General features: G+C 46.4%; 1 protein-coding gene across 5 annotated transcripts in view; it reads left to right on the top strand.

Annotated features, from left to right (window-relative positions):
• GRIN2B (glutamate ionotropic receptor NMDA type subunit 2B) overlaps positions 1 to 27,549 on the top strand; it is a 294,512-nt gene that overhangs the window by 45,583 nt on the left and 221,380 nt on the right. Inside the window, exons 4-6 of one of the 5 annotated variants that reach the window (XM_068142627.1) lie at positions 24,284 to 24,403; positions 25,787 to 25,901; positions 26,763 to 27,300. The gene's annotated coding sequence lies outside the window, so the exon portion shown is untranslated. Of the gene's footprint in view, positions 1 to 24,283; positions 24,404 to 25,604; positions 25,902 to 26,043; positions 26,193 to 26,316; positions 26,374 to 26,426; positions 27,301 to 27,549 lie in introns of those variants that run through there. The other 4 variants (XM_068142628.1, XM_068142629.1, XM_068142630.1 and 1 more) reach the window with 4 other exon arrangements.

The raw sequence follows: 27,549 nt of genomic DNA on the forward strand, positions 1-27,549 counted from the left end.
CTTCTCTCCCTCCCAGAAGAGCAGGATTTCAGGAATTTTCTCTCATATCCAATGCATCTAGGCAAATATTTGCTATGAGCTAGGCACGAGCCCTTGCTCTGGCACTGCAGGATTTGTACTTTGGTACTTCAGCCCCTCCCAAAGCATTTCATGTTGTAAAAAAAGCCCCCTAGAGAGTTGTGGGCTCTTCTTGGCACCCTGCCTACAGGATGAGGCCAGAGTATCACATTGACAGTCCCTTGTCACCATCCTGGACCTTTCCCGATATGAGATGCAAAATAAAGCTCACCTTCCCTGTGAGCTCCTGGGAATTCCCCAGGACTTGTCCATTTCTTGCCTGTGTGTGTTTCCTAGAGGCTTAAACAAAATATTGTTTGGATGCTGTTCAAAACCTGGGGCCAAAACTGGTCACCAGGTAAACATCAGGTCTCTGTGGATGTCTTGAGCTCTTCCTTGGTCATCTAGAAAAGAATTCAGATTTCTCAGGACAAGGATCACTGCGCTGAGTTGTTCAGCCCTGAGAGCAAAACAGATCCTTTGTCAAAACTAGGGATCAGGGGCTGGAATGTTATTGTTTGGGTCCATGTAACATGCACCTGACAAACAGTAACCTGGGGGTATACATGCAGTTGCTGCTTGAGGTCCTGAATTTTAGTTAGGGATGTGTTTATGCAGTCAAGAGGTTTGCTCTAACATCTAACTACAACAGCTTATCCTGTGTGAGTTGAGTGGGCTTTAAAGAGGAGTGGGAGGAAAAGAACTGCAGCAGAGCTGGAGGCAAAGAGGGCAGAAACAGCTACCTCAAAGCATGACTATTTAAAATTTCCTGACCCATGTGGGCACCACTCCCCTCCCTTAGCTGAAAACACACATTCAAGGCTGTGCCTCTGAACAGATCTTCCATCACCCACATTCAGCCACGACAATCTTCAGCAGGTCCATTGTAAACCAGAACAGAAAGCAGGACAGGTTTTCAGCTGGCTGCAGAGAGTGAAATTGTCACCATCCTTTCAGGGCTGCAGTCAGAGCCCATTGCTGACCACATGCCAGCAGCAGGCTTACAGGGCTTGGTGGGTGAACCTGTAAGAGATGCAGTCTTCCCAGCTAGGCAAAATCTCACTGCCTCCAGCTCTTTGCTTCTCCCAGAGTCTCGTGATTTATCCTCCATCCATGGTGAGTGCTGAGAGAGCAGCACAGCCTCTCACCATCTTGACCATCACATTAGCAGTGCAGCCCTCTGCACACATTTAGCCTGTCCCAATCTGCAGACAAAGCTTGGCTCCAGCTCAGGTCTGGCTTTGTCCAAGGGCTGGTCCCAGGAGGTGTGAAGGGGTAGAAGAGGAATGTAGCTATAGGGACATGAATCACACTATGCCCCTTGCCTTGCAAATGGGCTCTGGCCCATTTTAGCTCCTGTGATTGACTGAGCCAGCAGAGGGCTAGGATAGGTGTAGAAATATTTCCTTCCTAGATCACAAGGGAAGGCAGATGAGCCTTGTCCCTGTCTTGGCCAGTCAGGCTAGGTCACCCAATGATGTTAAATTGCTCATGAAAAGAGAAGTAATGGCTTTTAAACAATGTTTCCTACAGTAATTCCTCTTTTGCCTTCTACAGGGAGAGATTCAGGGCAGCTGGTGGTGTAGCTCCATCTACCAGGAAGCAACGAGTCAGGCTCCACTGTCAGTCACAGATGGTGTAATTAATTCTTCTAGGTGGTGTAATTAGTCTGTCCTATCAACTACATATTTTCTCAGTCAAAATTATGCTAAAGCTAATAATACATAAAACATAGAAAACAAAAAAGAAACCCGAGAAAAGGGGAAGCAATAATGGGAGGAGAAGGGATTAGAACAAAATTTACCAGTGTATAATTTTTTCTTGTTGTACATTTCCTCTTCCCTTCAGCTTCAAACACAATTCAGAACAACTGGTGAATGTAGCAAGCAGAATGAATACAAATTGACTTACTTTAAATAGCAGCGTGTAGGACTTAGCCAAAGTCTGCTTTCAGATGCTGAGGCAAGATAAGGCACGGATCCTGCAACGAACTCTGTGCAGGCATTGTGTCAGAGCTGGGCTTCTGCACCCTGCTCTGCCCAAAAGTCTGGGGTGCAGGATGGCAGGCAGCGTGTCCACTGCTGCTATGTGCCCTTCTATGACTGGTGTCCCAGCAGGGCAGGGCCGTGTGGAAACCTGGCTACAACTCCCCTGCAACATGATGTTGGTGTGTTGGGTGTCTCTGCCTCTGAGGAAGGAGGATGTACCCAGGAGATTTAGGAACTGGTCCCCAGATCTGAGGAGGTCTGGGTTACTAGGGATGGCCCCCATAAGGAGGTCTCATGGCCACCTACGGGTGGGGATTGTAGCCCAGAAGACCTGTGTGGACTTGCTTCCTTGAAGCTCAGATGTTGATGCAGAGGACAGCTTTCTCAAGTGGAGTTTGGCTTGTGGGAACAAAGAACCATCCCAAAACATAGCTACTGTGGGAATTTCCTTGGGGCTCAGATTTAAGGGTTGAGTCTAGAGACAGGAAAAATGGAAGCTGCTGGGTGAGACCTTCCTTTGCCACTACATGAATTGCTTCCCCAGAGGTCAGGCAGGCAGAGAATGGAGGCAGTGACTGGTCTAAGCAAGCTGCAAAAGGGGTCTGTGGTTGATCTGCAATGTGCTCAGCCTCTTGTCACATCACCCCTTCTTTGTCTCAAATGTTTTGTCCTCTCAGTTTGTCAAAAGCATCCACTTGCAGTGCCTAGCTGGAGAGAGAATGAAGGAGGATTGTATGGGGGGAGGATGGACAGGGATGCTGTAGTTCAGCTGGGAAGGATTTCTGCGAGCAGAACGTGTTTGGCTTTCTGTGGTGGGAGGGAGGGCAGTGAGTGAGTTTGCAAAGAAAACTGGTGCTGAGAATATGAAGCTATTTTGGGCAGAAAAAAAAGAAGATTCAAAGCAGACTGCAAGAGTCAGTCTCAGTAATGAGAGACTTCTGAGCACGGTCGATCTCTGTAATCATTCCTGTGTGAGCTCCCCAGGGCTGGGCAGGCTGTTGAAGGTCCTGTGATGACCCTTTCTCCAGCACAGAGACCAGTACATGTTGTTTCAGAGCATCCTGTCCTTGCAGTGCTCCTGGCCTTGGGTGGCCCTGTGAGCCCAGTGCCCCACACTACCTGTGTGCCTCAGCTTCACTGTCGAGTGACCCCATGGCAAAAGGAGAGGGGGAGCTGAGTCCCTGTGAGCGCAGGGAGCCCGTTTCCCTGGAGATAGAGTTATCTCTTTCTAAGAGTGGATTTAGCCCAGATGGGAGAAGAAAATGCTGAGCAGGAACCGAGTCCTTTTTTTAGAGCTTGAGGAGGCACAGCCTTCCCTAGTGCTGACCCCTGAGTCTCTGAGAGCATCTTCTACTCTGGGAATCAGTGGTGGGGCAGCCTGGTCCTTCCCCCTGATCCTAAACCTCTCACCTGGTTGCAGTGTGGTGTGTCCTGGGAAAGGGTAAAGAGCTCTGTCCCCTGAAGAAAGTTATCCCTTGGGCAATGTTTGATGTCACAGCTTCCAGTCCTCCCAGTGGCTTCAGTTCAGCCATCTGAAAATCACCTATGGCAGTGTTCACTTAGATACCTCAGTGGGCATGGTGAGGACTGCCTCATGGCTACCATCTGACAGACCACCTGGTGAGGTGCAGATTCAGGGTAAGCTCACGCACTGCCAATTGCAAAGCACTCGAGCCCACCGACCTGCAGCATGACTTAAGAAAGAGCTAGATATGTCCCTGACTCCACAAGAGGTGGTCATGGCTTCTCAGGAAGGCTAAAGTGCAGAAGGAGCTCTGCTACCCAGAGACTTTGTCCATTAGAAACTTGGGTAGCTTCAGGCACCACACCCACCTCTTAATCTCCCTGACAATTTAGCTTCTTTCTTATCTCATTTTGCTTCAGTCTCTTTCCTAACACCCCCTATCCATCCGTTTCTCTTGTTGCTAGGTGAAAAACTCAGAGCAGCAGCCAATGGAGCTGACTCATGGCCCATACATGGGAAATGGAGACACACAACCAGCCGCTGTCAAGCCCCCACTGCCTGATGGGCTGCAATTGCCCTGTGCAGCCTCACCTAGGACCCCCCCACCTATGCTCCCACTCTGGTCCTTGGCCTGGAAGTGTTCCATAAGCTCAGGCTTCCTCTATGCATGGGCTGAGCAGGTCTGCTCTCAGCTTTAATGAAACTGTTTGGGCTTCCTGGGCTGACCTTGGACTTAATTTGTGGTTGCTGGATGATTGCTGTACTGGCCTTGCTCAGGTGCTGTGGGGCTGTGCCTGTGTTAATGGCACTATGGTCCTGCAGTCCCCATCTTCTCTCACTTTTCCTTGTGGAGCAGCCTGCCCCTTCTGCTTCCCAAGAGCCTAAAGGAAAGTAGAAGTCTTGGAAGATGCTTGGTCTTGTCTTGGGAAACTTGCCAAAATGCAGCAGTTTCCTTTTCTCCATCACAGGTACTTTTCAAGCCATCAGTGGAAGCAGCACTGGTAGTTCTTTGGCTTTCCTTACTCTATTGCAAGACTGTTCATGTACTAAAACGTGGCTACAAGGAAATGGCTGCTCAGCTTCTTCCTTGAGACCAAACTCTCAGTACAGCTATAAGCCTCCTACTAATTTTCTGTTAATCTTGATGTAGTTGCTAATTCTGGATTGCTGTTGTTTTATGCTAGTGACCTGAACACTTTCTGCAGCAACATGGGTGATGTTCTAGCTTGGACAAGAGAATGTTGCAAGACATCTCGCTCACCCTGTGACAGTGAGTACAAGGGAGCATAAAGAGATGGGACTTGAAACACTGTGATGTGAATGTTTCCAGAAAAAAAGATATGCAAGGCAGAGTGTGGGGGCATCATAGCCTGTAAAAATGGAATTTAAAACTCTCTTCAGATTTTTCCTGTGAGTTGAAAGTATGCAGTGACTTATAGTATCCATGGTGATCTTCATTCACATTGTTAAAGAAGACCTGATCACCAATCAGTCTGGCATAGCAATTTTTCTCTTTGGTACACAATGGCAGGCATTTAGGGTGCTGGATCTGTCCAGGTTTTACTTCTCTCTGGAAGGCTGGTGTGAAGACTAACCTCCACAGCCTGGCTTACAGAGGTTATTGGGGAGGGTGCAGGGGTGTACAACTCTCCATTATAGCTTTCCATTCCTGCTTCTGATCTCATCCGAATACCAAGGGTACTTCAAATTCATACTCTTAAATCTTCCTAAGTGCAGGACTGAAGGCTTGATTTAGAAGCAGGTTAATTTGGCAGAATAATTGTTCATAGGATCATGAGAGGAGAGGCTAATTTTTCTATGTAACTTTGAGGCTTTGTCATGGCTGCTGATTACCCAGGAAGGGAGCTCATTAAATGCTATTGAAGCAGCCCGGGTGGAAGTCAGAGGGATTTGCACTAGGATCAAAGAACAGACTACTTTGGGGTCTTCCCCACTCTGGAAAGAGCAATGCTAAAGTGGCTGGAGTGTATAGCCTCACGCTACACAGTGGCTGAGACAGAGGTCTGAGGGTAAGAGCAAAGAGTAGATTCATCAAGGGGGAAGAGGGGCAGTTCTCTGGCAGCACAGTGCAGAGATCTTCAGTGTTTTGCACTACATGCTCTCTTCTTTGCTATATGTACTCCTCCTATTGGGGAGCAGGGGGTTCCCACAGTGGACTATAGCTTCTAAAATGGACCAGACCTTGAGGGTTGGTCAGCTGTGTAGATGAGGACAGACTCTGCTCCTTGCTTTGAAAAGGAGACTTTAATTTGGCTCTTCCCCGAGGTCCAATATTGTGATGTATTCACATTTTCAATCAATACAATGAAATCTCTGTTCCTTCTTTTACTGATGTGTATAGTGTGCTGTTTGAAATAGGACATATTTTTAATGTTTCAATAGCTTTTTATTAAAAGAAAATGGAAATGGAAGCCACATTTCTTAAATGAATTTTATCTCTGTGGCAGTTCCAGAGATTCAGATCTGTGTCAGTGCCAGTTTATTGCAGTCTATTTTCTCCTCAGTGAGCATCTGCTTAACAGTTCAGTGCAGATACAGACAGATAGGAACATTCCAACACACACCTAACTCCACCCTGAGGCATGGCAGAAGTTACTTAGAGGACTAATTCACCTCTTTAAAAGCAAAGAGATTTTGGTCAAGCAAGCTGCTTCGTTCCTCAAACAGGTTAAGGTGATCTTGGAATAACAGAAAATAAGGATTGTGATACCCTTCTTTGATTTCTCTTAACATGCTCTTGGGATTATTTTTTACCTTTTTTTCTGGTTTTGTGGGCTTGTTTTTTTTCTGCTTTTTCCCCCTCCTGCTAGCAGCAGTGTTTAGAGCAAATTCTTATATAAATTTTGTATTAATCTTTATATGCTTTACCCTGCTGTATGTACCATAGGTTTTGTGTTGTAATATAATGCAGCCTGTTACAACAAGTTGCAGTGCAATAAGCCATGAAGCTCCCCCAGCCTATGTTTTCCTCCTTCTTATTTCTCTCCCATTGACTGCAGAACTAGTTATTTATTTATTTTAAGGTTTATTCATTCTCAGATCAATAAATGGATCTTAGGATCAGGAGGAAAATAAGTACAGGATTGAGAGCAAAATGCTTTTGTCTGCATCTAGGGAATTGTTTATGAAATACAAACACAGAAAGAGAGATTGGCCATTGGAATGGGCTGCCCAGGGAGGTGGTGGAGTCACCATGCCTGCAAGTGTTTGAAAAGAGACTGGATGAGGCACTTAGTGCCATGGTTTAGTTGATCAGATGGTGTTGGGTAACAGGTTGGACTCAAGGATTTCAGAGGTCTTTTCCAACCTGGTTAGTTCTGTATAAAGGAGGGGTATTGACTTGTCACAATGTCCCTTTCTCTGTGACTGTAGAGAAGTGTGACTGAGATGTTCAAGCCAGCTTGAACTCTTTCCCCCTACCCCCCCTCTGCATTTACCACCATGAAGCATAACCATAATGGAGAAGATGCAGTCTTTTTCTGTCTGTTCTTTATGAAACTTGTCTTGTGATTTGTAAGAAGTGATTCTCACTTTCCACCCTGCCCCTCTTCCTGAAGGCTTCCTGTTCAGAGTTGATTGATAAGTGAGTGCATTCTCCAGATATGCTTTATTGCCTTTTTTCTTCCTTTCCTTCCTTATTTCTGAAAGGAAGCAGTGAGGGAAGGAATGGTCTGTGAATGAGGCACAAAAGCAGAGAGTCATTGAATGATGAGAGCAGAGTCAAGAGGCCTCCAGGTAAAACCACTGTAATTAGCATAATATCACATGGCTAAACAGCTCCTGCTCCACACCACCATTTGTGCTCCCATCCCAGAGCTGGGGGCAAGACCCTCACCAGCCAAGATACCACACAGAGGAGCTCAGCCCCAGCAAGGAGGCCCAGCCAGAACCCATGGATGATACTGGAGGAATCATCAACACTCTTCCTACCTAACCAGGGGGCCACCAGGCCCCCCGGCCTTTGTTGTCACCACCACCATCACCCAGTGTGCACCATGGGCACTCACCAGTGATGAGAGGAGGATCCCTCAGCCCAGATGGGCTCAGCTTAGGGCTTCTGCCTCTTCTGGAGGGGATTAAAAAGGGGAGTGGGTGGGTGGGGGCCAAGTGGCCACACCTGGGGTGGGAGGAGACTCCAACAGAGCCCAGGTGCTCTGGGTTTTGAGGAGGAAAAGAGGGCAGGTGAGGGACTTTCAGGGTGTCAGGTAATGATAGGACTAGGTGGAATGGGAAAAAATAGAAATGGGTAGATTCAGACTGGATGTTAGTAAGAAATTCTTCACCATGAGGGTGTTGAGACACTGGAACAGATTGCCCAGGGACATGGTAGAAACCTCATCCCTGGGAGTTTTTAAGGCCAGGCTGGATGTGGCTCTGGGCAACCTGATCTAGTATGATGTGTCCCTGCCCATTGCAGGGCATTTGGAACTGGATGATCCTCAAGGTCCTTTCCAACCCCAACAGTTCTATGATTCTAAAACAATTTTGCAGTTTATGCTGGATGTTAGGAAGAAATTCTTCACAGAAGGAGAGATTGGCCATTGGAATGTGCTGCCCAGGGAGGTGGTGGAGTCACCATCACTGGGAGTGTTTAAAATAAGACTGGATGAGGCACTTAGTGCCATGGTTTAGTTGATTAGATGATGTTGGGTGATAGGTTGTACTTGATGATCTTGAAGGTCTTTTCCAACCTGGTTAATTCTGTGATTCTGTGATAACGTTGGTTAGACAGAGCATGGAAACAGATATAATTATCCATGCTATCTAGACTGGAAAGAGTGATGCAAGGGAGGAGGAGGATGGCTTCCTGCTTCAGTAAAGGCAGGACAGTTTCCCACAGTGGAAGATCTGTCCTTGCTGCTGAGCAAAGTCCAGCCAGCTATAGGCTTGTGGAGCAAAATGAGTCAAAGGTTCTTTAAATAATAAGACTCCTGTGTCTACCTTTATGCTCCTGAAAGAAAGAAGCTTCTTTTTGAAACACTTCTCTGTCAACAGGTTTGTCTGAGCAGTGTTCCTGAAAGGGAAGGATCTGATTGCAAGAGTCCTGCCCCAGGGTTGGGACACTGATGGGACATCCTAGGTCTTGGGGCTCAATCCCCCACTCTGCTAGGCCCTACCTTATAGAGGAACACAGGTAGATACTTGCTGATTGCTATGCTTGTTTCTGGCATGCATGTGCATAACTCTGCTTGCTTATAGGGGTGCTTGCAAAACTGGAGCATGGATGAAGGAACAGGGATTCAAGGGAAAATTAAGGGAATTTTCAGGATGTCACAATCTCAGCTCAATGAAGGGAGTTAGCTGTTGTCTCCTGGGACAGACCATTGCAGTGACACAACATTGTACTTGCCAGCAGGTTTGGCTACTGGAGCTGTGTGGTGAGGCAGAGGAATATCACATGGGTGGCTTTGGGTCTGTTCTTGGCAGCTCTAAGGGCAGTCAGGCCAAGGTTTTCTTCTATATCTTGGAGTTTCCCCCCATCACAAAGCCTTATCTTTGTAGTTTTTACTCCTGATCCTTATCACAGCAGTGGGAAGCAGAAGGGAGTTTATTCAGGTTTCACAGCTCCTCGTCCTTCCCCCTTTGTCAGCTGTGTGTCTTCCTGTCAGACAAGTGAGACACTTGTGCCACTACTGTGGTGCAATCCTGACCTTGGGGTGAGAGGGTATCCTTTGAGGTCACACCTTCTGGCTTCTGATGAAGCATTACCTTACCATTGGCCAGACTGATGGCTGCTGCTTTAGGCATGTGAGTTGTGGAAAAGCTGCCACCTGCTTCTCTGCCAAAGATAAGTCTGCAAGAACAATGAGGCTATAAATCCTCCTGGATGGAGGAAATGGTGATGGTGAGGATGGAGCAGGGACCCCACAGCAGAGGAGGAGCCCTCAGGGCACATGTTTTAGGCATAGAGGTCCATCTGGAAGTCAATGGCTGGTTCTCCTAGATGTGCTACAAGAAGCTTTGAGGATGGAAAGTAATTTTACCTGCAGAGCCTTTAGGTATCACTCAGCCCACACTGACTTGTAGTGGGAGACTGGTGTAGGGAGAGGCTCATATGGGAGGTGTGTGGAAACCCAGCCTTTGAGCATCTCTGCACTTCCTGCTCCCTTTTAGTGAGGAAAGAATTTTAGCTCCTTGTGTCCTTACGACTTTGGTTTGGCACAGAGTGAATACAAAGTGAGGAGCAGCTTAGCGCTCAGAAGTGTAGCTAGCTAACTACAGACGTCTTAGATCGCCCTTCTGCAAGATCTACAGATTGTAAGGCAGGGATGGGGGTGGGGGGAGAGGATTTAGTCAGCTGATGAGCCTGGCTCCTCTGTCTCTTTTAAGAAAGCGGATTTATTGGTATTAAACATGTCTCTCTTAATGTGGGTGATTTAAAATGGAAATTGCCTTTGAAAGGGGATTTCCTATTAACTAGCTGGGAAGGCAAAATAGGATAATGCCATCATCCCCATACAGGGCCTACAGATGAGATGCTGGAACAGAATGATCTAGTTAACTGCTGCTTCTCCAGAAATTATAGCTTCTCTGTAAGAGTGAGCCTTGCTCAAATTCCTTTGTGAGGAGTGGTTGTCCAGATGCTTCCATAAAGTTATTTTTATGGGAAAAGCAGCAATCTTACAGGCTCCTTCGAGATTCAGGGAAGGACTCACTAAATATGAATTCTGAGGGCAGGATCAAGAGTGTTCCCAGCTCTTCCATGTGTTATATCAGAGACCAGATGGAGACACAGGCACTAGAAGACTGGACTGAAGGCTCACAATTGTTACCATACAGCCTGGATTAATGATTTTAATAAGCAAAATAAAGCCTTGCCTATACCCAAATTTACACCAGTTTAATCTAGGTTGGCCCAGTTATCAATTTAATTATGTTTATCCAGCCCCTTTATGTGGAAGAATTGATTTACTTAATGTGAACCCTTGCAGTCTGCTTTGGTTAAAAAGAATCTGTACAAGGAGATGCCTGCACAGCCAGTGGAGGTGGAGGTGGGTATATGTAAGCTGGGTCTGGACAGACCAAACCCAGGATTTGTATCAGCAGGCTACTGCACCTGGGCTGATTAATGGCAGGGCAATGCTCCATTAGCATCATTGTCTGTCACAATTAGGAGTCTTTAAAATCCGGGTACTCTATGACGGAGCAGTGCAGGCATGCCCTGGCAAACCTAGGTTCAACTTGGACAGCAGAGCCCTTCCCCAAGTCCCTCACTCAGAACACAAGGCAACATGCATTGGAAAGAAACAGCTCCTTAGTGAGGCTGAAACATACTTTCCTTTATTACTCATGTTTGTGGGTAAGGAGTGGAGGGGTTTCTGTAACCTCATTTCCTCATTGCTCTCTCTGGTTGTGCAGATGCTGCTCCCTGCTTGTGGCAGAGAGATCTCTGTCTTCCTAGTAGGGCCTGGGACTTGAGCTCTGTACAGTTGTGATGTGAAGTAAAATACAAATAGCTCCAAGAGAAGATGGTTCTGCTGTGGCTCTGCTGGAAAGCCTCTTTTGAAACTGTGGCTTGTGCTTGGAGCTTGTTGCCTTTAACAAGACAGTGCCTTCCTCTAAGCCTTCTGTCCTTAGACAGTCAACCTGGAGCAAACCGTGGGGGTGCTCCCAACCCCAAGTGGTGATATGCCTGGTAAAAACAGTGTGTCCAAAGAGTTCTTCTGCTGTCTGGGCTGCCCTTGTGTGCCACACATACCAGACAGATGGTGCCAGCATGTGAGCCCCTGAACTTGGTCTTCTCCTAGGGAGGTTTCTGTGATTGCCCAAGGCAGCCTGGGGAGCTTCTTTCTCAGGCTGAGTACAGATAGTAGTCTGCTCACCCTGAGATCTCAGCAGGGCCAGGCTTTCAATTTCTCCCTAGTGCCATGAATGCCTTCCAAGAGTTTACTGCCTCCCACTTGCTCATGATATTTGCTTTAAAACTCCAGGACAGTGAAGCACAGACACAAGACCTTCTGACTCCAGCTTTCTTGTATAGGAACCTAGGTGATGGTGAGACAAGGGATTTGGTGGTTGGGAATCACTAGTGCCGGTACCAGGAGGTTCTATGGCTACCTCCTTAAGAAAAGTAACTTCTCCAGGTAATTACTGATAGGAAAGAGGGAATGGCCTCAAGCTCTATCAAGGGAGGTTTAGGCTAGACATTAAAAGAAGAAAAAAAAAAAATCCCTGAAAGGGTTGTCAGGTTTTGGAACAGGTTGCCCAGGAGGTAGTTGAGTTACCATCCCTGGATGTGTTTAAAAGCTGTGATGTGTGGTGCTTGGGGATATGGCTTAGTGATGGACTTGGTGGAGGAGGGCTAATGGTTGGACTCTGTGATCTTGAAGGTCTTTTCCAGCCTAAATGATTCTATGAAAAGCAGAAGAGACAGATGGAAGAAAGAGCATGGAGGAGCTGCAGCAAATTAGTCACTTGTTGATCTTCCTGCTGTGAGTTTGCCCCTTGCCGTTGTAGGGAACTTGTTCCAAGAGTGCACAAGAGAAACTGGGGTCTGCCTATCCTGTGGTTAGGGTGTTTGGTTGAACCACCCTCCTCTACAGGATTATCATGCCACTGCATCTGCTGAGGGTCTGCAAGGTGGATAAAAACACTTTGCTTCTCTTTGAAAGATTGGAGTGAGGCTGCAGTCCAACAGTCCCGTGGCAGGGGAGGAAACTATGAGACACGTGGTGGGAACTTGGTCGGATGTAGGGGAGCCAAACCTCGGTATGCAGCATGATGATGTGCAGGGTAGAGAGATGAGGCTAGGCTGAGAGCAGCGATAAGCCACTCCTGGTGGGCCTCTGTGCTTGTGTGCACTGTGAGCATGTGTTGATTTGTTGTGAACATATTGTCTGCTTGGCAGTGGCATCAGTATGTGGGCTGGTGCTCTTGGTTGATGAGGGAAGAGAATAGGATGGACCTGAGTAGATCCTAGCTGTAGCTGGATGGAAGAGCTGCTAAGAGACAAAATGGTGGCAGGCCCACTGGCTTTTGAGTGAGTCTGTGGGGGGGTACTATGATCTGCCATGGATGGCTGCTTGGAGGATTTGTGTTGCTTGGCAACCCTGCTGTCAAGGTTCAACTGTCAATATCTGAGGAGGGGGCACTTTGAAGGACACTGCTAGTGGAAGGGTAAAGGGGGGCTAGGGTAAATATAATATCCATGGTGGTCCACATTGTTTGTGCTGTGCTCAGGGCTGTGTGGTGGAACAAGTACTAGGTCTAGTTATGGCTTTGTGTGTAGTTCCTCAAGGGTTTGATGAGGACAGGGAGTTGCCAAGCATCTTGATGCTCTACAGGGATGTAAGCCAGTTGGAGAGAAGGCTGGACACCAGGGTTTTGAAGAGTTATATGGGGTATGAGGACCCTGAAGCATGCCTTTCTGTGACCTTGTGAAGGCCTTGTGAAGGTAAACTAAAGCTTTGGAGCTGCAGTCTCTCCAGTCAGCATGGACTTTCTCAGAAAGTCAGCCTCAAAGACCCTGTAGAGTGCACTTCTGTATTTCTGCAGCAGTTGACTGAGGACATGAAAGTATGGGCTAGGTTGTCCAGAGAAGATGTGCAGTCTCCATCCTTGGATATTTTCTAGACTCAACACATCAAAGCCCTGAGCAACACTACCTGATCTCACAGCTGACTCTGTTTTGAGCAAGAGATTGGACTGGAACTTCCTAAAGTCCCCCCAGACCTGTTTTCCTACTATCCTGTGAGTTTGGGATGGTGAGGAGTGACTGCTGTTCCTCTGTCACACTGCCACAGAACCTAACACTTGAGGTCAATACAGCCCCTTGCAGTTTCCAACCCTTGTGGCCAACAAGATATGTTTGAAAAAAGAAGTGCCATAGATACAGTGACAGTCAGATGCACAGTTAACAGTGAAGTCAGTTGTTCCTATTCACCCCCTTTGAAGGAGGTTGCACTCCTTCACTCATTCATTGCAGCACACCGAGACACCAAGAAGTTCTGACCTCTGTCAGACTTCAGAAGCAAGAGCAGATTTTTACAGAGTCAGTCCTTTCTGATGAAACCTCAGAAATTGGTCTTGTGAGCAGTAACTCTGGGGATATTTATCATCTGTACATATGCTAGATGCTTGCAATCATAGAGCTTGAGGACTACCATTATTAGCTGAGATTGTGTGATTAGTTATTTCAGTTCTATTCAGCTGAGCTATGGCTGCTGGTAGCTGCACAGAAGAGTGATGCAGATTCTGGTGACAGTTTGGGGGAGGTGCACTGAGGCTGTCACCAGCCTGATATTGCTGTTCTGTGGCCCAGGAAATTACCAGCATTTTACCATGCTGTTTCTGCTAAGCAACTGCTGGTGAGGGGTTTGGAGCACAACCCACATGAGGAGAGGCTGAGGGAGCTGGGATTTCTTAGCCTGGAGAAGGGGAGGCTCAGGGGAGACTTTATTGCTGTCTACAACTACTTGAAGGGAGGTTGTAGCCAGGTAGGGGTTGGTCTCTTCTCCCAGGCAACCAGCACCAGAACAAAAGGACACAGTCTCAAGCTGTGCCAGGGGAGCTTTGGGCTGGATGTTAGGAAGAAGTTCTTCATAGAAAGAGTTATTTGCCATTGGAATGGGCTGCCCAGGGAGGTGGTGGACTCACCATGACTGGAGGTGTTTAGGAAAAGACTTGATGGGGAGCTTGGTGCCATGGTTTAGTTGATTAGATGGTGTTGGATGATAGGTTGGACTCGATGATCTTGAAGGTCTCTTCCAACCTGGTTAATTTTGTTCTATTCTATTCAAAGAGACTGTACAGTGTGTCTTTTGTGGCAGCCTGTTTATTTATAGCTGGTGTACCTAAGGACTTGTGTGCTGGAGTACTCTGGAAGCAGACAATAGCATCCAGTTTCCTTGCTGACAATGTCCATGACTGCCTTACCAGTCAGCCCAGAAGCCAGGAGATACCTTACTCTGCTCTATGTCAGTGTTGTTCAAGTGCACACATGCTTCTCAAAGGAGCATTGAGTTGCAAAGCAGTGGTTTTATGAGTAGTGGAGACCTGCTCAACATCAGCCTGCCTCCAGCTCCTAGTGGCCAGAATGGCCCACATGGATCCAGTGCACTGTTCTAAATACAGCCATTTCAGATGGGGATTCCTGCAGTTACTTTTGCAGTCCTCCTCACTCTTTCTTCGGAGCTGTGATGTTCACACTCCCTGAGTCTTTCCTTTGTGTGCTTGGAGAGGACAAATACTCAATCTGCATTCTTGAAGGATAAAGCCTGAGAGAGGCGATTGAAATCACCCAAGGAGTAGAGAAGAGTTTAAACTATTCTGCTAACTTTGGATCAGGATGCCTACACCCAGGCCTTGTATGAATCATATAATGATTTGGGCTGGAAGGGACTTTAATGGTCATCTATTTCCAAGCCCCCTGCCATGGGCAGGGACACCTCCCAGCAGACCAGATTCCTCAAGGCCCTGTTCAACCTGCCTTTGAATACCTCCAGGGTTGGAGTCTCCATGACTTCTCTGGGCAACCTGTTCCAGTGCCTCACTACTCTCAGAGTGAAGAATTTCCTCTTGATGTCTAATCTAAATCTGGTTTCTTCCAGTTTAAAGTCATCACCTATGTGTATAAACTCCATTTTCTACTATTATTGCATGGGGTGTTTTTTGGTCAGGGATCAGGGCTGCTGGCTTTTCTTCTGGTGAGGACCTGTATTTCACACTGTCAGCATATAGCCTTCAAGGTCAAATCTGTAGGAGGTAGCCTTACCCATGGTCCTTCCAACTCAAGGTGCTCTATGATTCTTCTCTCTGCTTCCCCCAAGGAACAATGTAACTGAAACATAGACCTCCTCTGAGGGTTCTGAAGTGGAAAAAGTGGCATTAGTGATATCCCCTCTTCCCCCTGCTTTTATTTCATTAGGCCATGGCCTGTCCCTTGTGTCACCCATGCTACTGAGATGGTGTCCTCTGCAGAGACTGTGCCCCAACAACAAAGCTGTTACCTGGCGAAGGCAAGAAGTTGGGGACGTATGGAAGCTGAGTCACATGAGAGACACAGATTAGTTAATGAGAAAAAAACCCTTACAATTCCTTCAGGTAGCATGAAATGAAAGGCCATCCTTGACCTAGAATAAGGACATGACCAGCAAGGACACAAGAGCCTGCAGGCTTGCTCTTTATCTGCATGGGAAAGCCTGGTAGCATGGCAAACCCAGAGTACTGACTCCTGACCGACACAGGGGCTGAAGCAGAGATGCCCAGCTGCTCTTTTGCCAGGGGAACAAGCCACACTCTACAGGAGCTTTATGTGCTTGCATGTAAAGGGCACAACAAAGGACAAATGGCCTTGTCATTAAACCAAACAACACAACATCAAGGGAATGGCATGAAAAGAGCACAAAATATAATTGCAGATTTCCCCCTTCTCAGATAAACCTGTTTACAAGGGCCAGAGGAAGCCAAAATGTTCACTGTGAGCTGCTTTGAGCTGTCTTTCCAAATAAATGTTGCCTTGCTTTAATGCCCAGCCTCTGTCCTTAGGCTGGGAAAATTGCCAGAGTGTGGCCAAAGCTCTAGGTAGACATTCTCTAAAGATGATGAGGGGAGAGGGACAGAACAATGTGTGCTTTTCTGGATTTGGTGCTTGGTAAGGGATGAGGAGAAGGCATGCCCTGTGCATGGGAAGGGTTTGTACCTTCCATTTACCCATTGCCAGGCCATACAAACACAATCAGCACTTGGGTCCTGGCAGTAAGACATGGGGTGAGCTTGCTGGAGGATAGAAGATGGTCAGCTGAAGCCAAACCTTGCTCTGTTGAGTTCATAGCAGTGTGGAGTAAGGCCTGGTCTTGGGATGAGGTTCACAGCTGATATATAAAGAGGAAAAAAAAGAAACAAAAGCATGAGACAGTCTGTAGGTAATGCAAGCAATCATGATGCTCAGGCTTGAGTTTGGGTCAGACCTAACATAAGAGCAAAAATTGAGCTGCTGGGCTTCAAAGCAGCTGAGATGAATTTCCTCCATTTCAATTTGATGGTAGATTAAAAGAGGCAGCTGATGTATACCAGAGGTATTTTGCTTATTGCCTCTTCCTAGATGTCTAAGTAAGGGGATGTCTAAGTAAAGGAGAGGAGAAGGTGGCAGTTTTCTTTAGAATATAGAGCAATCTGACAGAAATCTTAATGCTTCTTCCAGCTAGAGGGCTGAACTATTGAGTCAGCTGGCTTGCTTAGGAACAGCTCAGGCAAAGGAAATCTATCTTCTTCTGCATAAAATAGTTTGCTGAGGGTAGGTATCTTTCTTTCAGGAAGCTGTTGTGGTGTTGGGGCAACATGATAACCTCACTTGCTGGGGGTAAAGTTTCCTTCCCTGCTCTGTGGATATTCAGGTTTAGCACAAGCTTTTCCACCTCCTCTATAAATGAGACTACTAAATACATGGCACAAGAGCAGGTGACCCTGGCTCTCAGCTGACTATGGACACAACAGTTTTCAGAGCTACTTCTGAGCTTGCTAACACTTCTTGCCTCTGGGCAAGGAGCTGTCTCAGGGGCCATAGCTGCATGCTACCTGAGATAGTTTTTCACTTTAAAATGTGTCTACAGAAAAAGTTTGTCTTAAATTAGATGGTCAATACGAATGTACAACAAACACTGGAGTGAGCACCTAACCCAAACCCTGTGGGAACACGCCCAGCTCACTGGCTCTTGGCTTGGTAATGAAATCATTCTTATTTCTGCTTAGAAGAATGCTTTCAGACCCACATGTCTATTAGAAAAGGGATCTACTTTTGTAATGTCATGTAGCTCCTTGTTCAGAATCCTTGACAGTACAAAGAATATTTTCCTTTGCTACAGTTTCTCCCCACCACACCAGCTCGGCGAGTTATTTGCAATACCATCTGCTTCACCTGAAGAAAGAATGAGAGGAACAGAGAGAGTCTTAGTGCTGTTATCGACCCCAGACTGTTCTGAGAAAAGCTGGGGCTGATAGGAGGTCAAGTGCGATGGGGATTGTCAGAACTGCTGTGCTGGCAGGGAGCCCAGCTGGTGACGCTAACCAGTGCCTCCTCTTTGCCCTATTGCCATTAAAGTGAGTCCTTGTGCTGGCCGTGCCCCACTCCGTATGTAGATGTGTGTATTAAATGGTACCAAAAGGTCTGACAGCTTGCAGGAGGACATGGAACATGGGTGGGATTTCACATTTGCATTGCACGCATCCTTTTGTATTGAGGACTGAAAGAAATCCATGGAGAAAAGATATGAACAGCGTGTTTGGGAGGAAACAAAAGGTAGTGAGTCTTTGGTAGCAGCATTTTTAGGTCATAAGGTGTTTAAATCAACCAACCAACCAACCATTATTGGGGAGAAAATCAAATAATTGTGTACACTGTTGCTGCCAGCTTCTGCCTCAGTGGTGACACGTGTATTTTTAAGAGGGAAGGATTTATTTTTTACCCACAGTAACTTAATGTTCTGAGTGAGTTTATAATAGCACTGATTAACTGGTAGCATTTAGTTAGAGTGAAATATCAGCTCTGATGTCTGTACTCTGCTTTGCTCCAGACACTTGTATCGGTCTTGGAGCTATTTAACTTTGCCTGTTCCTTCCATAGGAGATGGTTCACGTTGCAGCAATGTTCCATTGAACGAGCATTAAGGATCTGAGGGTGCATAAGTAAAGGTGAAGTGTTCTGGGTAGCCTGAAGTAATTTGTGGAACAGCAAATGAAAAGCTCTATGTGTCCCACTGCCTCATCTACACACCAGTTGAGTGCAGAAGGGCTTGCCTGCTACTTAACTAGCCTGTAGGCCTTCTGTGGAAGGAAAATAAATGTGCTTTTTCTCATGGTAGCCCCTGTACTGTAGTGTTTTGACCTGAATGCAGCACGGAGAGCAAAGAGATCACTTATTATTAACTGTTCTACTGTCTACAATGGAGCAGGTTAGAAGATGGGAATCAAGGATCTTAAGTAAGTGAATTTTGTTGCCCTATACTTTTGTAGCTGACAGTTTCCCTGTTAATACTGGGAGCTGAGAAGCTAAGTTTCTTGGAATGCAGCTAGCTGAGCTTTTGCCTTTATGTGCTTGTTGTGTTGAAGACAAGACTGGCTAGGTAGAGCCATGGTATGAGATCCCTGAGGGTGTATGCAGCCGTTCTCAGTAGCATGAGCAGTAAACTAGATAATTGGTGTGTTGGTTCTCATCCAATAATAATTTATTTCCTGGGAGCATCTTCAAAGCTTAATCCTAGAATTAAATCCCCTATTTCTCCTTGGGGTTTCAATTTAGTTTTGAATGCTCTGATGGATCTTCTGCTAGAACACTGAAGATGGCTTTCAGACGTAGGGGTGATTTTCCTGACTTCTATATGCCCTGTGCAGAAGGAGAGGTGAATGAAGGCACATTCTTGAAGAGAATCTTTTTCAGGTTTTCATCATGATAAGCTGGCAAAAGCTACACCTTATCTCTTACTGAAAGCAGTTTTCCAGTTTCCTTTAAACCATGAAGGCAATCTGCCTAATCCATTTTGCAGCTCCGCTGGTAAAGAGAAGAAAGTGTCATCACACAAATCTGGAGAGAACCAATAAGGTTTTCATCAAGCAGAAAGTTGATATTTGAGAAAAAAAAACACAACCCATATAATCTGTTTGTCTCATTAGAGTTGGAACAGGATGGAGATGACTGCCTGGAGGGCTATGGCTTTCCATTCATTCAAGTGTGTCAGGAAACCATGCCTTGTTAAGACCAGTGAGGTGGGACAAAATCTCCAGCCACTGGAATGATCTTAATACTCCAGGAGTAGAAAGGCTTCTTTCTCAGGATGGTGCAAGGCAATTCTTCAGACTTTTCCTCATGCTTCTGACTGGCACATGAAAAAGGATGGCATATATATGGCTAATGTTTGTACTGTGCTTTGATGATAGACAGTGCAGCGTCTGTGGTTAGGAACAATTTCTTTACCATGAGGGTAGTGGAACACTGGAACAGGTTGTCCAGGGAAGTGGTTGAAGCCCCATGCCTGGAAGTATTCAAAGTAAGGCTTGACAGGGCTGTAGGCAATGTGATCTAGTTGAGGATGCCCCTGCTTACTGCAGAGGGGGTTGGACTAGATAACCTTTGGAGGTCCCTTTCAACTCAGAGCATTCTATGATTCTATAATAATTACTATTTGTTATTAGATGAGGTGGCTTTTGGCAGAGAAGTTCTTCAGTCTGGGTGTGCTTTATAGGTAGAAGATCTATATATCACCTTAAAAAAATTGCAGTATCAATTTGAAATCTGGTCTGTGCTTTTGTGGTTTAAGAATACTACGTTTTGGTTTGAAAGGAAGAGCTCTACAATTTTTTAGTTTCATGTGTATGTATTTCATATATAAATGACCATCCAGGAAAACCAATTTCACTGAGTCTGATGTTTCTGACTCAAAAGAATAAAGCAGGTCCATAAAGACACAGAGAAAGCTATTTCTCCTTTAATCTACTTCTCACTTGTTTTGATTCTATGTGACAAAACCCCCAGTCTGTTAGGGGTTTAGCATTTCTGTGGACAGGCTGACCATGGCAGAGACATGTCACAATTATTGCAATGTAAAACACTGAGAGCCCAGCTAAGTCTCCTGGTATGACAGCTGAGAACATGTATATCACTTCAAAGCAAATGCAACAGTGCTTGTGATTCTTTTCTGCAGGGCTGCTGGCAGGATGAGTGTCCTCTGAGACAGCAAACAAAGCAAGAGATCTCCTTGCACCCAGGTGTGTTTGCATGACACTGACTGGAACACCCACCTCAGTGGCTTCTGGCTCAGTTCTGCTTTAGCATCTCTTTGTTCAGAGCCATGTGCAAAAGAAAGGATAAAAAATTTCATGTCAAAATTCAGCTGAGTCCTTCAACCAAGTGTCAGCTTAGTGTGCTCATTTCTTTGTTTCTTTTAATTGTCCAGTAAAATTTCTTCATGCTGTTTGTTATGCAGCATGATGTGGCATCCTTGCTTGTGGACCTGTGGCCAATGCTACAGTGATCATCCAAAACCATCATAGGCGTAGCACCTGAACACCAGAACTTCCCACAGTGTCTCAGACAGTGGGAAGATCTGGGATATGGGCACAGAGGTATTTAGTTGCTTCATAATCAGATTGGCTGAGCGGTGTAGAGCACAGAGAACCATATAAAAGTAGATGGGGGTGATATCAGCCTTCTTCCAGTCTTCAGGGATGTCTTGTGATCTCCATGCCTTCTCAAGGATTATGGAGAGTGGCCTCACAATGAGATCAGCCAACACTCTTAGCACCCTTGGGTAGATGGATCAATTTGTAAGAATCAAGCTCCTGTAATATTTGAGAAACCAACTCTTCCTTCACTGAAGGCAGCTCTGGGTCTGTGTCAACCTGGATATTTGTTCCTATGGCCTGGAACCCAACAGCATTGGTAAAGACAGAGGTGAAGAAGGTGTTGAGGACCTCTGCTTTTTCAGCATTGTTGGTGACTAGTTCACATCTCCTGTTTGATAGTGGGCCTATAGTCTCTTTCTAGTTCTGCTTATTATTAATGTATCTGAAGAAGGCTTTTTGACATCTCTGGCTAATTCCAGTTCAAGCTGAGCTTTTGCTTTCCTAACTACATCTCTGCATACCTTTGTAACAATCTTGTGATCTTCAGCTGGTATTGCTCTGCTTTTCCATCTCTGGTACATTTCCCTTTTGGTTCTGAGCAGACCCAGAAGCTCACTATTAAGCCAAGAGGGTCTCTTGTTTTGCCTACTTCCCTTGCCTTTAGAAGGGAAGAACTGGTTTTGTGTGTCTGGAAGAGTGTACTTGAAAAACTCCCAGCACCTCTTCTGGACTCCATAAGAAAAGTTTTCTCAATGATAACAATTAGACATTGGGATAATCTATCAAGGGAAGTATTGGCTTCACCTACACTGGACAGTTTTCAGACTCAGCTTGACAGGGTGCTGGGCTATCTCATTTAAACTCTACTGTTACCTAGAAAGGTTGGACCAGATGATCCTTGGGTCCCTTCCAACCTGGCATTCTGTGATAAGTGTAGCTGGAGATTGGTTATCATGCTTTGCAGCCCATATGCAAGCACCCAAAGAAATGATACTATGAAAAACCTCTTTATGGTGTGAATTATGCAGAACAAGTGATCCATTTCATTGATTATAAGGAATTGCTCTTCACAGACAGGACTTTTCTTACACTGATGCAACTGCATCTGTGTTTATGTAGATGACCTATGAATTGCCAGTCTTTCCCTTCACCTGCCAACCCCATACATACTGCACTGGAAGGCTGGATGAGGCTCTGGCCAGCCTGATCTAGTGTGGGGTGTCCCTGCCCATGGCAGGGGGGTTGGAACTAGATGATCCTTGTGGTCCCTTCCAACCCTGAATGATACTATGATACTATGACTCTGATTTTATGAAGTCATTCATTAAAGATACTGTAGGGCCTTTGGTCCCTGTCAGTGCTGGCAGATGCTGTTCTGTGGTGGCCAGAATGGCTCTGCTGCTCTCTATCCTCCCCATCACCCTTACTGCCACATCCAACCCTGGTTGCTTTTGATGAAAGAACTCTCATCCACATTCTTTTATTGTAGGCAGGATAAGAATAATATGGCCCTTAATTTATAGTAAGCATGGACACATTTAAAATAAATCCCTCAATTTATCATACAAATAACATTTCAGTGGTTTTGAATCAAAGAGATGTTTGAAAACCCAATTTCCCATCAGAGATGCTATTTGTTTCATTTTATGGAGTTCATTCATCTCAGTTGACTGGAGCAAAAATAAAAGCCAGCCATAGCTAGTGAGCGTGAACCCTGACATAGTGCTATGCTGCTGGAGATTCTGTGACAATTTTTACTTGATGCCTACCTCCATAATAACTGTTTGCAATAAATGTTCCATCTTAATGTAAAAGTAATTTGGGGGTTAGATGTTGTGCAGAATCTTGAGAAGAAGATCGTTCTGGAGCAGCTGGCATTTTTGTGTGCCCTGATTCAAACCTGTAATTGAACCTGATTACTTTGGTCAGGGGGAGTGGGCCACCTTTCTCTGAAAACAATATCAAATCAGATTCTCAGGGCCCTAACTGACATATGGAACTTGGCCCTTATGGTGTATTTAAGAAAGAATTACAAATATGAATATATATATATATGTATAATGTTTATGTAAGATGTACATATGCATCTATTAAGTAGAAAGGCAACTAGCCTTATCCTGAAAAATGAACAGTACCACAGGCTGCCATGTGAGACCAAACCTGGAGTACTGTGTCCAGGTCTGGAGACCTCAATAGAGGAAGGACATGGACCTGATGGGGAGGGTCCAGAGGAGGGCCATGAAAATTACTGGGGGGGTGTGTGTGGGGGGGTGTTGGAGCACCTCTGGTACAATGACAGGCTGAGGGAGCTGGAGGTGTTCAGCCTGGAGAAGAGCCGGCTCCCAGGAGACCTAATGAACACCTTCCAGTACCTAAAGGGGGCTTACGAGAAAAGGTGGAGAGAGACTCTTTACAAAGGCCTGCAGTGACAGGACAATGGCTTCAAACTAGAGAAGAGTAGGTTTAAATTGGATGTTAGGAACAAGTTCTTTACCATGAAGGTGGTGGAACACTGGAACAGGTTGCCCAGGGAGGTAGCTGAGGCCCCATCCCTGAAGATATTCAAGGTGAGGCTTGACAGGCTTTTGGGCAGCCTGATCTAGTTGAGGATACCCCTGCTGACTGCAGGAGGGGATGGACTGGATGACCTTTGGAGATCCCTTCCGACCCAGGCCATTCTATGATTCTATGTTCCGTGGACCTGTGGAGTTGTGCAGTTTTAGAAAGAAAACTTGGGGTGGATGAACTCCTTCATCTTAAGGACACACAGAACAATAATCTTCAATATTGCTGACTTGCTTAAAATAATTGCAGCTGTTCTCTTCTGATTGATAGATTTCTTTTCAGAAACTGTTCCTAAGGTACTTCTTAACCTTCCATTTTATGTTTCTAAGTAATATGCTTGATGAAAACCATGCCCTCTTTTTTCTTTAAATGATTTTTGTCAAGCTTCTTCTCCACCTGTTTCATCCCCAGGAATGCAGGATGATCTGCACAGTCCTAGTTTATCCTTTCTTGCCACACAGAGAGGGAAAGCATCCCTTGGCCAAATCCTGGCTGCTATTCTTGTATCACTATTATCAGTGAAAGGAATGGGAAAGTCAAATGACTAATCTTTTCAGCTATTAGCAACTTCTGTGTGTAAGTATCACTCTACATTTCTTTCCTCCAACTGCTCTGAGATAATTTGAGATTACTTCAGGCTTTGGCTAATACATCTTCCATTTTCACTGAAATTAGAATGAAGAAGATCACAGGCACTTTTTTTTTTTAAGCATGCCTTAAAAGTGTTAGGAAAATCTTTCTTACAGAGCACATCTTACCGGCACTCTCAGGAAGATCCTGGCTGTTGAAATGAAAATGTTGGTGTCTGCTTTTGGCAAGAAGCTCAAGCACAGATTGGTATTGCTTGTGGTCACTGCAGCTACTTGAAAAATACCATTGTACACCCACTGTGTGTGCACACAGGAGTTCATTCAAGCTTCAGATGGCCTACTGATAAGTGCCTGCTATGCTACAGCCACATTTTCAACCACAATCTCCCCTGCAGATCATCAAACCTTACTTGAACCATGTGGGTGGATTCTGAGATACAAACCGGAGGAAGCTGGGGGTTGAGGTTCCAGAGCTGCTGTGGTTCTTTCAGGAGGCTTTCCTTCTTCAGGAACCTTGGCTATATCCATGTTTTTCATTGCAGGTACATACCTGAAACTGAGTGCTTGGCCGCTTACTGGAACACAGCTCTTCAGCATGTGGAATCCAGAACTTCCTTCCCTGTCTTTTGAGGACTACCTTCCTCACCATTCCTGGACACAGGGTAGGTCTATGTAGAGTACAGGCTACTGTGTTTTCCTTGGAGTGTGCTTTCAGTGAAAGGAATGCAAAGGCTGGACAATGCAGACCACAGCAGAACCAAACTCGAACACAGAGTGCTCATTGCAGGACAAGTGTAGTTGTCAGGGTAGCACACGGAGGGCTTTCCTCATTGCTCTTGTGTCTCTAGGGCCTCACCAAGGCCTGGCTGAGTCCTTCCAAACCTCTTACCAAGATCTACCCTGTGTCGGGGTGGGCATTTATGACCCTAGAGTGACTACATATCCTGCAGGGTTCACTTAGCAAGCCCACTTGGAGGGACTCTGCCTTCTTATCCTCTCCAGTTTACCCCAGTTTGGGCAAGATTTCCCTAAGGGCTGCTTTGTGGCGCTGCAGAGGGCCGGTGACCGTGCTCTGCTTTGCCCAGGCCATCCAGAGCTAAACCCAAGCATGGGAGGGAAGAAGAATGAATCCATGACTGCAGAGTGGATCACACTGCAGGGGTGAGGCTGAGAGCACCCTGGGGTTGCGAGAGCGCAGCCATGGTGCGCAGGGCACTGTGGGCAGGGAGGAGCGTTCAAAAGCCCGTTGCTTTCTCTTCAGACTGATTTCACGTTGCTGAGCTTCCAGGGGGCTCTGAGAATAGCAATTAAAGCATCGGGCTTAATTGTAGAGTATCCAATTTGGATAGTAGCATTATCTCTGCTCTCGCTCCTTTCTCTTCCTTCAGATCCAATTCTGCTGCCTGCCTGCTGGCTGGGCGCCTGTTCCTTTCTTTATTATTACTATTTTATGGTTATTGTTAATACTTTATATTTTTTGAAACATTCCTTCTCTCGGTCGCATCCAACCACGTGGGTCTCGGTCCCGGAGGGCTTGACCCACGGAGCACCGGGCACGCCCCGCAGTGCTGCGCGGAGCTGTCGCTCGTCCCTGCCCCCGGCCTGGCAGCAGGCACCGGTGCCACCCGCGGCTCGGCGCCCGGGCATGGGTCTCCCCCTTCGCCCCCGCCTGGCGTCGGAGGCTGAGACCTGCCCCCTCCGGCGGCGGGAAGAGGTTGAGTTCCCGTTCCATGCACGGTCTCTGTTTCTCTTCATCCTCCTCTCCTTTCCCCCTCTGCTCGCTCGCACAGCCCACCGTTCACACCCTTGCTTTGATATCCCCCCCCCCCCCTCCCCCCCATCATTTTCCGCTTGTATATTTTGTTATTATTAATCATTAAGCTGCTTTATTAGTTCATCTTCCCGTGCTTTCTTCACCTTCGGGAAGCATTCTTGGAGCTTTCATATTGCAGAGGGATTTTTTTTTATTTTTTTAAGATTATGTATTTTTAGGGTGATGCTCTGAACACTTCCCCCTCCCCACCCCATATCTCCTACCCTGTCAGTATCAAGAGAAGAGACTGAAGAAGTTGAGCATGTCTGAGGTGGATCAGCCTTGCAGGGAGAGAGGGGGGCAGTAGCTGCTCAGAGCAACCCGGGTGCTTGAAGCAGGATTTGCTGGTATGTATGTAGGTCTGTATTTTCTGACAGCTGTAAGTGTGTGAATTGTTTTCCGTGCGAGATGGGAGGGGGGAAGGAGAAAAATTAAAAATAAATACCTGCGAGTTGATGAAATAAATGCCCGCATAGCTGTAAGCCCTACCCGCCTGCTCTGGAGGTGGTGCTGGGGAGAGACCCTCAGCCATCAACCCACCCCTAGGAAGAAAACAAACCAGCAGCGCCCAACCCAAACCCTAGAGAGCCAAATAGACGATGGAGGGGGACGCATGGTGCAAACCAGCTCCGTCGCAGGTGAAGCGGCCCCAACTACCTCTCCTCTTCCTCCCTCCCTCCCGCCCGGGGGGCTGTGCGTGTGCGCGGGTGAGCGCCCCGCGCTGCCCACCCAGCCCAGCGCTGCCGGCAGCACTGCAGAGGGGTGGGCACGGCCCTCGCCAGCCCTCCGGGGGCTGGGCCCGGGGGTGGGCAAAATGCTGTGCGTGCGTGGGGAGGGGGCCGCGTGGGGGGAGGGGGGGAGGGAGGGCTCGTTTTCTCTCCGCGATTCACATCGCGCCCGCTTTCCCGTCTCGTATGCATGCCTATCCCGGGAATGGTGTAGTCAGCCCGTATTTGAATTATTTATAGACTCGTGCCAGCTGGGTTTTGGTTGCCTCCTTTTTTTTTTTTTTTTTTTAATTTTTAAAAATTAATTTTATTATTAATTTTATTATTTGATTCCCCCCCCCCCCCCTCCGCTTGTGTACATTGTTGGGAAATGCGTTTTGCCTCCCTTTCTTCTCAATCTATTAATGTCTTTGTTGGGGAGCGGTTTTTATCCCCTTCAGACCCATCTAATACAGAATTGATGCTTATTTTTCCCTTCAGGAAGGGGACGCTTTGAGGATAATCATGCTTCACAGAAGAACGGCACCGACCTCCAGTTGCTTTAAACACAACCACCTCCACTAGGGCTACAGGAGAGAAAAAAAAAAACCACAAAAAACAAAAGAGAGAGAGAGAAAAGAAAAGAAAAAAAGAAAAGAGAATAATTGTAAGAATAATCATTTAAAAAGGCGAAAGGAATGCTTACTCTGGAACCTGCAGTTGACGATCCTTGCCACTTGCGCCGAGTATCCTCTGAAGTGATTCTCGCTGGCTTTTGAATTTGCACTGCTTCGAGACGCAAGATTGCCACAAAGAATCCTCGAGTTATTTTTTTTTTTAACAGCCAAATAGGATTAAAAAAAACCCCACCACCCCAAAAACCAAAAACCAACCCCCAAACAAACTCATTCCCCCACGTTTGCTCCCCGACCCTTATTCTTCTTATGTGGATATGCAAGCAAGAAGAGGAGACTGGACATTCCCAACATGCTCTCTCCCTTGATCTGTCCGTCTAGAGGTTCTGCTTCTACAAACCAAGGTAGGGAAATTCCTATTCCTGTGGTTTTGCTGGCAGCTCATTTTGGTGCACGGGTTTGCTTAAGGAAGACTACTCACCGTAGAACAAAAGGTTTAGGGATGCTGCTCTTAATAGCAGATACAGCAAAGAGATCCCCCCCAAAACACCAAGAAAACCCCACAAAAAGGAGGAAACATTCACCAGACATGTTGATTCCCTCTTGGTTCACCAAATAGGACGTGAAGAGAAGGCGAGGGGGATGCTTTGAGT

The sequence above is a fragment of the Melanerpes formicivorus genome, unplaced genomic scaffold (assembly GCF_026170545.1).
Source record: "Melanerpes formicivorus ecotype bairdi unplaced genomic scaffold, bMelFor1.0.p_v2 SCAF_8, whole genome shotgun sequence".
Lineage (NCBI taxonomy): Eukaryota > Metazoa > Chordata > Aves > Piciformes > Picidae > Melanerpes > Melanerpes formicivorus.